At 41.4% G+C, this 13,908-nt stretch overlaps 1 pseudogene; it reads left to right on the top strand.

The window, feature by feature from the left end:
* Positions 1-12,853: 12,853 nt before the first annotated feature.
* On the top strand, positions 12,854-13,201 carry LOC100593440 (annotated as a pseudogene).
* The last annotated feature ends 707 nt before the right edge of the window (positions 13,202-13,908 follow it).

Genomic DNA, 13,908 nt, shown 5'->3' with positions numbered 1-13,908 from the left:
TCCCCTCGCTCCCCCCCTCCCTCCTTCTTTCCTTCTTCCTTCTTTCCTCCCTCCTTTCTTTCTTTTCTTTCATCTCTCTTTCCCTCTTTCCTGGGCATGGATACATATTGTAATGTTAGTCATTTCTTTCATGAGACAGCCTATTTGTGACTCACCTCCCTTCTACAATGACCACATCAAATAAGTGCTATTGCCATCGGCCACCAATGAGACTGGAATTTGAAAAAATGCTCATATGTAATTGAATATTCAGCATGGCCTGTTCAAACTTATTTTTAGCTACAAGTGATATAACAAGGCAATCATTCTTTCTGGAGTATCTGAACACAAAAAGTTTAGAAAGAAATGATAAACTTTAGAATTTCTTAAATCACAAATTGCTCAAAGCAAAATAAATAATTCATTTTAAGAAATAAATAAATGCCACCTGGCACTTTTAAGATACTCAAAAAAGAAAACAAACTTTGTGTCATAACTCCTGAAAGAATTGAGTCTTAATAATAGAGCCATCCTATAATGGCTGCAGTTCTGAAAGACTTGTGACTCAGAGTCTAGGAGACCCAGCTCAAGAGAAGGTTTTGCTTGACCTGGGAAGAACCTGCTTTCTCAGTGGCCAAGAAGGATAAGGGACACTCAGTCTGTAATTATCCTGATTGTTCACATTGCCCAGCTAGACTGGAAGAAGATATCTGGGTCAATAAAAGCCTGGTTTTCTCTTTTACCTATTCATTCATTCACTCATTCATTCATTCAACAAATAATTTTTGAACATCCACTCACCTATCTTTATCATTTATGAGTTGTATAGACAAGATACTTAAGGCTGGGCGTGGTGGCTCACGCCTGTAATCCCAGCACTTTGACACTTATTTAAGTTACTGTGCCTCAGTTTCCTTATCTGGCAAACATGGATAAGATTTCTTCCTAGGGTAGTTGTAAGCTTTGTATAAGTGAATTGTATAAAGTCCTTCACACAGTGCCTGGCCCCTAGGAAGCATTCAACTATTAGCTCTTATGATTATTACCGTGTGCCAGACAATAATCATATATTAGGTTGGTGCAAAAGAAATCACAGTTTTCACCGTTACTATGGCAAAAACCGTAATTACTTTTGCACCAACCTAATAGTAATAAGATATATCGGACCATTTCCAATAGTCCAATATATCTTATTACTGTATCTCCCAGTATGAATAAACATGGGAATGTAACCACTCTCTGCTCTTGTGATCACCTCTCAGTATATCAGAGTTTCATGGCTAGATCAGAGAAGTCATCTTGTACAAATCCTTTATTTTATAAAAGAGAAAAATGAGGCCCAGTGATAGAAGGTGACTTGCTCATGGTTACAGTGAGTAGGAGACCCAGGACTGGAAGTCATGTCTCCCAACTCCCAGCTCAGTGGTTCTCCAGTTCCCTTTGCTTCCTCAATTACTGCATCTGCTGTGGCATTTGTTTACATCGTACCACATCCCTATATTACTAGGCATGAGAATAGGTCATTGAGGACATCCTGTTCTAGTTCTGAGTGCCCTTGTCCCTTTCTCTATATTCTTGCTTTAGAGAATGAAACTAGGAACTGCACTTGTTACAGACAATAAATAATAATTTTTCAAACACACCCCCCCACATTTGTTCAAATACATAATTTTATTAATAAAATAGATTACAATCCTCCTTATTTTTAATGAGCATTCAATATGGGTCAGGCACTGAGTTAAACACTTTCCATGCATTGTCTCTTTAAGGAAGGGCAAGGAGCTTACTTTCTGGATCAGGGTCCATTGCCACAGGTGGAGAAACATGCTCTAAGAAAGTTGATTTACTGGGAGAAGTTCTTTTATCTCAAACAGTTCAAATGTATTCAGTTGGTCCTGTCCCAAAGATGCAACCATCTGAGCCAGTATATTAAACAAAAGTAACACAGATTCCTTTTAACGGCTGAACAAAAGACTCTTGTAAATTGCTGAGATTATGATCAATTCCTTATAGTTATCTGGACCCACCTTGATAATCACTGATATAAAATATCACTGTTCTCCAATAATGTCTTTCAATGCTAATTATCACTACAAAAGAGAAACTTCATAGCTAGTACACCCCAGTTTCAGAAATTCTTCTAAGCTTTAAACTACCCCAGAAGGCTGCCCATTTCTCCACAAGCCTTTAGCACCCAGGTTTAAGGGAAATGCTCTTTTAAGAAATCTGAAGGTTCTTCTCAGGGGTCCATTGTGCAGTGACCCATGAGAGGGAAATTCACTCATTGCAATCGCATTCTTGAGATGACTGTCGGCAAGATTCTAGCACATTCCAGCACACCACTTTAAAATTGTAACTTCTCAAATACTTTCTAAGTGAATTGAATGTTTTCAAATATTCTCGAATATATTAGAATATGCTTCAGATCTGATGTGATGATTATATTTGTTTTCAGGTTGTTAACAGAGGAGGGGGAGACTCTTTGCTTCTCTACCCAAAGGAAAAGCATAGAGTTCATATCATTAAAAGAGTATGTGGAAGCTTATTCTACAGAAGGTATACCATCCCTTGCTGTTGCAAATAACCTGTTAAACCTACTGTCATCCTACACAAATGTCTTCTTCAGGCTATAATAGGATGCCATTTCAATCTAGTAGCATAGTAAAAATTTATATCAGTTGCTTTATTTGAATCATGAGTCAGCAAACTTTTTCTGCAAAGGGCCAAATGGTAAATATTTTAGGCCTTGGGGCCCATATGGTCTTTGTTGCAACTATTTAACCCTGCCAATATAGTCCAAAACAACCACAGACAACTCATAAACAAATGAGTATAGCTGTCCATGTTCCAATAAAATTTTGATGGACACTGAAATTTGAGTTTCATATAATTTCCATGGGTCACAAAATATGATTCTACTGTTGATTTTTCCCATTTAAAATATGCAAAAACCATTCTTAGCTCATGGGCCATATGAAAACAGGGCCGGAGTTGGCCCATAGGTCATATTTTGTCAACCCTTGGTCTAAATGATTGCAATAGAACAGTTGGCTGATTCATAGAATATTTTCACTAATTGATGTATTCTTAATTTTTAAGATATTTTAGAGTCCCAAGAGGATGTTGATGCAGATAATTTTAAGCTTATGTAATTTTGACTGTTTATACTGTAAGTCATTATAACAGTTAATTTTATGTGCCAACTTGGCTAGGCCACAGTACCCAGATATTTGGTCAAACACTAGTCTAGCTATTCCTGAGAAGCTATTTTTTAGATGAGATTAACATTTGTATCAGTAGACTTTGAGTAAAGCAGATTACCTTCCATTATATGGGTGGGTCTCATCCTATCAGTTGAAGACCTTAATAGGAAACAGACTGACCTCCCCTCAAAAAGAGAAAATTCCATCAGCAGACTGTCTCTGGACCCAAGCTACAACATCAAGTCTTCCCTGGATCTCCAGCCTACCAGCCTACCCTGCAGAGTGTGGATTTGTCAGCCTGTACAGTTGTGTGAGATAGTTCTTTAAAATCAATATTTTTCTGTGTCTGTCTGTCTCCATCTCTCTTTCTCTGCATTTCCCACCTCATCCCCTCATTACATACACTATTGTTTGTTTCTCTGGAGAACCATGACTAACACATTCTACCCGTAGTGATCTTTAAGGACTACTTTTGTTTTGAAACAGGGTCTCACTCTGTCACCCAGGCTGGAGGGCAGTGGTGCAATCACCATGCCCATCTAAATTTTTTCATTTTTGTAGAGATAGGGTGTCACTATGTTGCCCAAGCTGGTCTTGAACCCCTGGTTTCAAGTGATTCTCCCACCTCAGCCTCCCAAAGTGCTGGAATTACAGGCCTGAGCTGCTGCACCCAGCCTTTAAGGACTACTTTTTGGATGGCAGCATGATTATTCTCTTAATACAGAAATTTTTACTTCAATTATTGATTATATTGCTGCTCGAATCCCTTTATTGAAGTTTGAAATCCAGGTCAATAAATTTATTGAATTTCGTGTCTTCAATAGTTTTATAAGTTTAAAGCAATAGTGCAGCTTTATCATACCCACAGGAAAACTCAAAATGGTTTTGAATCAGTATGACCAATGTAATTCTTTTAGCTCATTAGTAAGCAACTGACACTTCTTCGTTGGCAGTACATCCTAGTCTTCTACTGCATTTTGAAATCAACACATTCTTTAATATACCAGATTTAAATATGTTACAGCTGAAGTCTGTCAACTTAAGCTCACTAATGTTCAGCAAACTAAAGTAATAGGCTTTGTTGCTTCTTTCAGTCTAATTTTGCTTTTCTTAAAATATGTTCTATTGGCACTTAGCCTCCTTGTCCCATAAGCTGGTCCTTTAAAAATGAGTTTTACAGAAAAATAAGTTTTGCAAGCACTGCATGCTATAGGCCACTCCTGAAGATTTGTAATACATGTGGCATATTATAGATTTGAAAAGTTAGGTAGCAAAGGAACCTGTTTAAATTTATTGAATCTAATGTTTCCCAAATGTATCTGACCACATAATTTTTCTTCCCCCCCCGCCCCACAACATCTACTGGAACACATTCTGGAAAATGCTAGTCTCATAACTTTCTGTCCTCCTTAAGGGTCATAAAAGGCTAGGAAAAATATGGCCTTAAGGACATGTAACAAAGAAAAGCACAAATTACATTATGAAAGCAAATAAACAGTCAAGATTCTAATAATCTCTGATAAAGAATCAGAGTCAGCTAAATAAACTATCCTTTGTTATTATTCTCATTGTTTCTATTTAGGTATAATGTCTCCTCTATAAATCATTACCACGGCGGCTAGGAGAACAGCATCTTCCTTTGTAAAGCTAAGCAGTTTTATAATTCCAAGTCTATAAAATGGGAATGTGACATTTCTCCCTTTGGCCTGTTTTAGAAATAATGATAAATGAATTGGGCTACCTGCGTGAGAAGGGAGTAAATCCACATCTTCCAAGAAGGAAATAAAGTCAGTTGCTGAGTTTCGGCCTTTGACTGCTCCTTCTGATCCATCTGCCTATTTCGGGTTGCTCTCAGCTGCAGAGATCAGGCACCTGGCTTGTGAGATAAGCCTGATGACGCTCCACACACCTTCACTGGGGTTTCTCTGAGCCCACCCCTGGGTGGTGAAAGGGAGCCCTGGGCGATTAGTGAGGGAAGGCTCTCCCCTATGGTACCCCATCCTCTGCTCCTGCAGACTCCTTGATATGGTTTGGCTGTGTCCACATCTCATCTTGAATTCCCACGTGTTGTGGGAGGGACCTGGTGGGAGGTAATTGAATCACGGTGGGTTGGGGGGGCGGCAGGTCTTTTCGTGCTGTTCTCATGATAGTGAATAAGTCTCAATGACATCTGGTGGTTTTATGAAGGGGCGTTTCACTGCACAAGCTCTCTTCTCTTGCCTGCTGCCATGTGAGACGCACCTTTCACCTTCCGCCATGATTGTGAGGCCTCCCCAGCCACGTGGAACTGCAAGTCCATTAAACCTTTCTTTTGTAAATTGCTCAGTCTGGGGTATATCTTTATTAGTAGCATGAAAACGGACTAATACACCCCCTATTTATGGGAGTGGGAATGGGAGCACATGAGTGTTCCCAGGGATAGGACAGTGGCCCCGGCAGCCCCAGCTGCTTAGCTCCACATTTCCCAGTGAAAGCACAGGGCCAAGACCCGGCCAATGGCTAAGGAAGCCCCAGCTGAGTGGTTTGCAGCCTTGCTGCTTATTCGAATCACTGGGGGACCTTTTAAAATACGCGGATGCCTGAAGCCTCGCTCCCTGCAGTTCTCATTTAATTTTCCCGTGGTTGGTCGTGGGCCTCTGGAGTTGCTGAGAATTCCCAGGTGATGCCAATGTGCCGCCAGGGTTAGGCACTTCAGTTTCATAAAAAAGCACTTTGATGTGCTGAATGCATATTATTTCCTGTTGATTTATTGATATCTTAATGATCTGAAAGAAGAAAGGCTACTAGGCTAGGCATGGTGGCTCACGCCTGTAATCCCAGCACTTTGGGAGGCTGAAGTGGGAGGATCACTTGAGCCAGGAGTTTGAGACCAGCCTGGGAAGCATGGCAAAACCCCGTTTCTAAAAAAAAATAAAAAAATTAGCTAGGCGTTGTGGCACGTGCCTGTAGTCCCAGCTACTCGGGAGGCCGAGGCGAGAGGATCCCCTGAGCCTGGAAGGTTACAGCTGCAGTGAGCACCAGTCGCACTGCTGCACTCAGCCTGGTCAACAGAGCGAGGCCTTGTCTCAAAGAACGAAGGCCACAGATCAAACAAGAAATGGTGTGTGGTGAATTTTATGTGGCTGAAATCAAATCAGTGAGGCATGAAGAGGGAAGAACTGCTAGTTTGCTCTGGGTTTTGTTCGTTAGGGAAAAGTCAGCTGAAAGCAGCCCTACAGGTACAGCCCATTTATTCCTAAAATGTCTCCACTCTTGGGCCAGGGCGACCCAGAGTCTGTGGCTCTCAGACTATAATTACTGATGAGGATTTTGGGGATGCTGCCTCTTCCTGAATTCCTGCCTATCAGGAAATCCAACCTGTGGCCACCAGCTCACATACCTGCTTAAAACTCCTTTCAGGCTGGGTGCAGTGGCTCATGCCTATAATCCCAGCACTTTGGGAAGCCAAGGCAGGTGGATCACTTGAGCCCAGGAGTTCAAGACCAGCCTGGGCAACATGGTGAAATCTCACCTCTACAGAAAATTAGCCGGGTGTGATGGTGTGTGCCTGTAGTCTCAGCTCCAAGGAGTCTGAGGTGGGAGAATCACTGAGCTCAGTGGTTGAGGCTGCAGTGAGCCGAGATCATACCACTGCACTCCAGCCTGGGTGTCAGAGTAAGACCCTGTCTCCAAAAAAAAAAAAAAAAAAAAGAAGAAGAAGAAGAAGAAGGCTGGGAGCAGTGGCTCATGCCTGTAATCCTAGAACTTTGGGAGGCCAAGGCAGGTGGATCACCTGAGGTCAGGAGTTTGAGACCAACCTGGCCAACGTGGTGAAAACCCGTTTCTACTAAAACTACAAAACTTTGCTGGGCATGGTGGTGCACACCTGTGATCCCAGCTACACAGGAGGCTGAGACAGGAGAATCGCTTGAACTCGGGAGGCGGAGGTTGCAGTGAGCCAAGATCACGCCATCACACTCCAGCCTAGGTGACAAGAGCGAAACTCTGTCTCAAAAAAAAAAAAAAAAATTTAGGAGCCTTGCTTAGCCATACTATTATTTTCTACTTCATTGGAATTTTAAATTCTTTTTCATCTGCTTTATTTTTTGTTTTTTGAGTGCAGTAGTGTGATCTCAGCTTACTGAAATGTCTGCCTCCTGGGTTCAAGCGATTCTCGTGCCTCAGCCTCACGAGTAGCTGGAACTACAGACACACACCACCATGCCCCACTAATTTTTATTTTTCATCTACTTTATACTCTACTTCATTTTACTGAAATGGCTTTGAAAATCTAGATTCTGGTCCTAGCTTTGCGTTTTATTAGTTGTATCCTTACCTTTTCTAATCTATATCATGAGGATGTTAACATCTAGACTGTAAGTCACGGGACTGTTATGGGGATAAGGGATATGAAAATAAGTAAGTTCTAACATGCTATGTAAATGTAAGCATCTTCATTTCTTTAAGGGGGAAAAATCAGTCAAAATACGCTTTTGTCAATAGCATATGCCCTGAAGAAATTCAATGATTCTCTGGAGTTAATCCTCAGAGACTATTAACACCCACACAGTGTTCCCCCATTTGAGATCCAGGTGGTATCCCTGACCCCAGAGCCTGTCGCTTAGTGATTGCTCATGGGACCCACACTTAAAATCATAGCCTCCCAGCCACTCTGACAAGGCAAGGCCAATCTTTTTCTCAAGAGAATGAAGAGTTCAGTCCCAAAGACACTTGGAATCTACTGTACAAGGAAACACAAACTCAAGTCCACAGACTGCAACATACTTGTTGAAAACAAACTAGGCTTCCAACCAATTCACACCGAGTGCTGAGAAGGAAAGGGAAGCAAGTTATATGAAGAGAGGGACCCTCGGTGTGATCCTGTCCCAGTTTTCATTCTAGAAAAACAAGGGCTGGGCACTGTGGCTCACACCTGTAATCCCAGCACTTTGGGAGGCCGAGGTGGGCAGATCACCTGAGGTCGGGGGTTCGAGACCAGCCTGGCCAACATGGCGAAACCCCGTCTCTAATAAAAATACAAAAATTAGCTGGGTGTGGCAGCACATGCCTGTAATCCTAGCTACTGGGGAGGCTGAGTCAGGAGAACCACTTGAACCCAGGAGGCGGAGGTTGCAGTGAGCCAAGATTGCACCACTGCACTCCAGCCTGGGTAACAGAGTGAGACCCCATCTCAAAAAAACAAAAAAGAAAAGAAAAAGAAAAATGATCGGGTGACTGTGTTAGGTGATTGCTCTCAGGGACCACAATGTGATGGCACCTAAAAGCCACCAGCTGACAGCCTGTCCTATTTCTCTAGGTTGCTCACTGTCCCTCTCACTATTGATGTACTTATTTATTTTTTGTCATCTTATTTGTTTGTAATTTGTATATATTTAGGGGTATAGGTGCAAGTTTCAAACGTGCATGTGTTACATAGTGGTGAGGTCTGGGCATTTCATGTCCACATCACCCAAACAGTGAATGCTGTATCCAATAGGTAGTTTTTCAACCCTAACGCCCTTCTCATCTTCCTACCTGTTGTAGTCTCCAATATCTTATTCCACTCTATATGTCCATATGTACCCTTTGTTTAGCTCCTACTTATAAGTGAGAACATGTGGTATTTGATTTTCTGTTTCTAAGTTATTTCACCTAGGATAATGGCTTCCACTTCCATCCATGTTGCTGCAAAAGACATGATTTCATTCTTTTTTCTGGATGAATGCTGTTCCATTTTGTTTATATACCACGTATTCTTTATCCAGTCCTCCAGTGATGGACATTTAGGTTGATTCCATATCTTTGCTAGTGTGAATAGTGCTGTGATAAACATACACGTGCAGGTATCTTTTGGATATGATTTCTTTCCCTTTGGGCATATACCCAGTAGTGGGATTGCTGGATCAAATGGTAGTTTTATTTTTAGTTATTTGAGAAAGCTCCATACTGTTTTCATAAAGGTTGTACTGATTTACATTCTTGTTTATTTCTGTTTACACCTCACTGGCCTTCCATGGCTGCCTTGGCCTTTCTTGAACATGTGTCTCGCTTGGCATGCAGCCCACATACTGACGATGCTCCCCACCAGGTCCTCAGCATCCTCCCGAGTCCTGGGTCACAGGCACTCCCTCCACCAGCTCTCGCCCGGGCCAACCTCCAACCTCCTCCTCACCCAGGGAAGGGAAATTCAGATAATCTTGAGTTTTAGAGAAGAGTTCTTAGAAGGAAATACAACTGCAAATCCTCAACAACATTTTGGAAAAGGCTCTAACACTATCTTCCTCTTACATCAGTCTGATTATATTGATTCACCTCCAAGAAAGATGGGAATTCAAGTGGTGCATCCTTTTATTGGAGGAGAGTCAGGAGCTGGATGTTTGTCTTGGCTCAAGGTTGGAAAAAGTTCCTTGTCCTCTCTGGGGGACAGAGTCCTTGTCAGTAAATAAGGAGATAAGATTGAGAGATCGTGGAGGTCCCTTCAAGCCCTGACCTTCTAATGCTTTTAAGGTTTCTGTGATTCTCTCTATGTGCAGTTTTGTCCAACTTCTCTCATCATAAACGCCAAGGGTGAGTTAACTAAAGTATGGGTCATCCCCAGTAAATCTTTAAGAGAATACTTTAAAAAGTTTCTAGGCCAGATGATATTGTCATGGTGTTTCTTTTAAAATTTCAAACAACAGCCAATTCCAGTGTAATATATATTGTTTCAGAAAATAGAAAAGGATGGAAATTTGTGAAACTACATATTCTCTGAAAATACCTGGTAAAGCATGAAAATGATAAAATTATACAAATAGAAACATTCATGCAAAGCTGTAAATTAAAATCAAGAGTACGTTAAGAGACCTAGAATAAACAAATTCATAGAGACATAGCATAGTGGCTTCCAGGGCCTGAGTGGAGGAAAAAATGGGGACGGGGAGCTTATTGTTTAATGGGTACAGAGCTTCTGTTTGGAATAATGAAAAGTTCTGGAAATGGATCCTGGTGATGGTTATCCAACATTGTGAAAATACTTAGTGCCACTGAATTATGCAATAAAAATGGTTAAAATGATACATTTTATATTTTGCCACAAAAATTACCAATAACTAGAGACAGGCAGAAAAAAACTACACACACACACACACACACACACACAGTTGTGCCAGTGCCAATTTCCTGATTTGGATGTGCTGTAGTTACATCAGATGTGACCACGGTGGGAAACTGGGTGAAGAGAACTTGGGACCTCTTTGTACTATCTTTGTGACTTCTTGTGCATCCAAAATGCTTTTAAAATAAATTAAAAAGAGTGCATTAAAAGAATAAACCAAGATAACCAAGAAATATTTACCTGGAAATACAAGAAGTACTGATAGTTGAAAATCTACCAATATTTAACACCTATAGCTGAAATAAGATAAAACATATGTTTTTTTTAGAGGCTTAAAATTCTTTCATTAATTCCATTAGACTTTCCTGTAACAGATTGTTTTCCTTAACATCATCAAAAAGATCCTTCTCAACAACAGAGAGCCTTAACATTCAAATACTGTGGGCGTTTTAAATAAAATCAGGAGTAATACAGGATGTTCAATATTGTTACTTGTTCTGGAAGTTTGGGCATTCTATGGCCAGCGATTACAACTGTGAAAATAGAGATGGAGGAAAATTACATGAAAATGTGGGGACAGAGTGAGACGCTACTTTTGAATGGACCGTCATCTACTAAGGCTTTGGATTTATCTTTTAACTTTTCAGTCTTGTTTATCTCTTATAAAAGATGTTAACATTAGAGAATTAATTGGACTAAATCACTTTATTACTTTTAATACTGCTTTTCTGTTTCTTAGCATTGAACAGTTTCCTTCATATTCCTTCCTTATTTGGTCCTTGAAAAAAATTTATTTTTTTTGCTCCCGGCCACTGTGGTTCACACTTGCAATCCTGGCTACTTAGGTGGGTGAGTCAGGAGGATCACTCAGGCCCAGGAGTTCGAGGCTGCAGTGAGCTGTGTGTGCACCACTTCACTGCAGTCTAGATGACAGAGCAAGACCCCATCTCTAAAAAATAAATAGGCTGGGTGTGGTGGCTCATACCGGTAATCCCAGCTCTTTGGGAGGCCAAGGTGGGAAGATTGCTTGAGCCCAGGACTTTGAGACCAGCCTGGGCAACATGGCAAAAGCTTGTCTCTACAAAACATACACTAGCTGTGGTGGCATATGACTGTAGACCCAGCTACTCAGGAGGAGGAGGTGGGAGGATCCACTGAGCCCAGGAGGTGGAGGCTGCAGTGAGCCCTGGTTGTGCCACTGCACTCCGGCCTGGGCAACAGAGTGAGGCCTTGTCTCAAAATTAAATAAATAAATAAATAAAAATTGTTTCTATGGAAGACAAAAATATAAAACAGATAAAACTAGAGTTGCTCTGATTGAAACAGGGGTAGAGCACCCAAATCCTGGTCTAACTTGATCCTTCCCTCCCTCAGCCAGCTCTGCATGAAACAGGCCCCTAAGACAAACTCAGGGAACCAGTGGATGGGGAGGCCCTGCTCTTGCATTCCGGGTAGTGCTAATATGTTATGGCTGTTGGAAGCATACCAGGTGAGGTGATTCATGGAATTTGGTATAGAAGCCTATTTAAAGACAAAGAACTAAGTCTGGTCTGTATTGGACTACTTGCTTCAGGACCTGGAACCACTCTCATTTCTGCCTCTCGTCTAATCAACTGACCCTGAGTGAGGGCCCTCTCCTCCTTCAGCCTCTGTTTCTTATCTGTAATGTGAGAAGGTTCATTTACTTAACATTCATTCAGCAAAAATCATGTTATTGTATCCTTATTACTTGGTCACTTTTGTCAGTGGACGCTGATGTCGGAATAGACCACCAGACTCCATCCAGCGGGTCACCACATTCAGCTATTGGGAGCACAGGTCAAGCCAACTCATACCGCAAATCTCAGCCTTGGCTACATGTAGAATCGCTGGAAGGAACTTTTAAGATAGCCAGATGCCCAGGCCCCACTCAGTCCAATTAAATCAGAACTTTATGCATGACATCCGGGAAGTACTGTTTTTAGAAGCGTCCCTCATGATTCTAATGAGAGCCAAGATGAAAAACCATTGTCTCAGCAGAATCATAGAGTATGTTTTGAGTGATTTCACTCAAAATGAGACAGTCTACAGGGCCCTATGATCTTTTCATCATCTTAATGACTAGCTAGTAACATTTGACCTTAATTGTTTTGATTAAACTTGTCTCTATTTTGATTTATGACACAGACTCCTAAGCTTTTAACAAAATGCCCACATGCCTATGCAGATTCAATGCTTGTTCTGGAGAAAAATGTAGACCCTGTCAAGAAATTCATCGTCATTAGTGAGTTATATTCTTCTGATTCCTTCAATAGAGGTCACACCATATGGGCAATGATTCCCAACTCTGACAATGGCAACGCCTCCCATTTTTAAGTGATTTAACTTTTTTCTCTCTCGAGGTTACAGATACCATACTTGAATGTAGTACATACAGCTTATGTGTGACTTTGCCTAGTAACTCTATGGCACTGTCTTACTACATTCAGCTGTCAGGATTTATTGGATCATGAGCTGGGATGATCCATTTCTATGGTGGTGAGGCTAGTTCTAGCCTGTTTGCAGTCTGTGGGTGTTAGAGAGGAAGGCAGTCCTCTCTCCGGTCCGTGCCTCTAAGATGACAAAGAAAAGAGGGAACAATGGTCGTGCTAAAAAGGGCCGTGGCCACACGCAGCCTATTCGCTGCAGGAACTGTGCCTGATGGATACCCAAGGACAAGGCCATTAAGAAATTCATCATTCACAACATAGGGGAGGCCACAGCAGTCAGGGACATTTCTGAAGCAAGCGTCTTCGATGCCTATGTGCTTCCCAAGCTGTATGTGAAGCTACATTACTTTTTGAGTTGTGCAGTTCACAGCAAAGTAGTCAGGAATCAATCTTGTGTAGCCCGCAAGGACCAAACACCCCCACCCCGATTTAGACCTGCGGGTGCTGCTCCATAACCCCCACCAAAGCCCATGTAAGGAGCTGAGTCCTTAAAGACTGAAGACGGACTATTCTCTGGAGAAAAATAAAATGGAAATTGTACTTAAAAAAAAAAAAAGAGGACGGTAGTTTTTAGCGAAGTGCTGTAAATCTCTTAGACCTTTGAGGGTAATTTATAGTTTTTGGAGCACCCCACCTCTATCTTAGCTTTCTACTCACCATCATCTCATTGTTCTAGTTTCATGTAGGCTGAGATTCGAATGTGGGAGATCAGAATAAGTTGCATACATCTCTAAAAAGTGGAGGATTGCTCACGGAGGATTTTTAGGGCAGCAAAGCTATTCTGAATGATGCTGTAATGGTGGATAGGTATCATACCCATAGATTGTCCAAACCCATACATTATCCAGCACCAAGAGTGAACCCTAATGGAAACAGTGGATTCTGGGTGATAATGATGTGTTAATGTGGGTTTGTCAATTGTAATAAATGTACCACTCTGGTGGGGAATTGACAACGTGGGAGGCTGTGCATGTGTGGGGACAGGGGGAATATGGGAACTCTCTGTACTTTCTGCTCAATCTTGCTGTGAATTTAAAATTGATTCAAAAAAGGCGTCTATTTAAAAACTAAAAAGAGAAGAATTTGGAGTTTTGCTTAATTTTTTTAATCCTAGAAATTGAAGAGTAGCAAAACAAAACAAAACCCTAGGAAATAGTCGAATCTCCTCTACAAATCACTCTCT

Source organism: Nomascus leucogenys, chromosome 4 (genome assembly GCF_006542625.1).
Source record: "Nomascus leucogenys isolate Asia chromosome 4, Asia_NLE_v1, whole genome shotgun sequence".
Taxonomy (NCBI): Eukaryota; Metazoa; Chordata; class Mammalia; order Primates; family Hylobatidae; genus Nomascus; species Nomascus leucogenys.
Note: the sequence above shows the minus strand (reverse complement) of the source record. Positions and strands in the feature narration are given on the sequence as shown.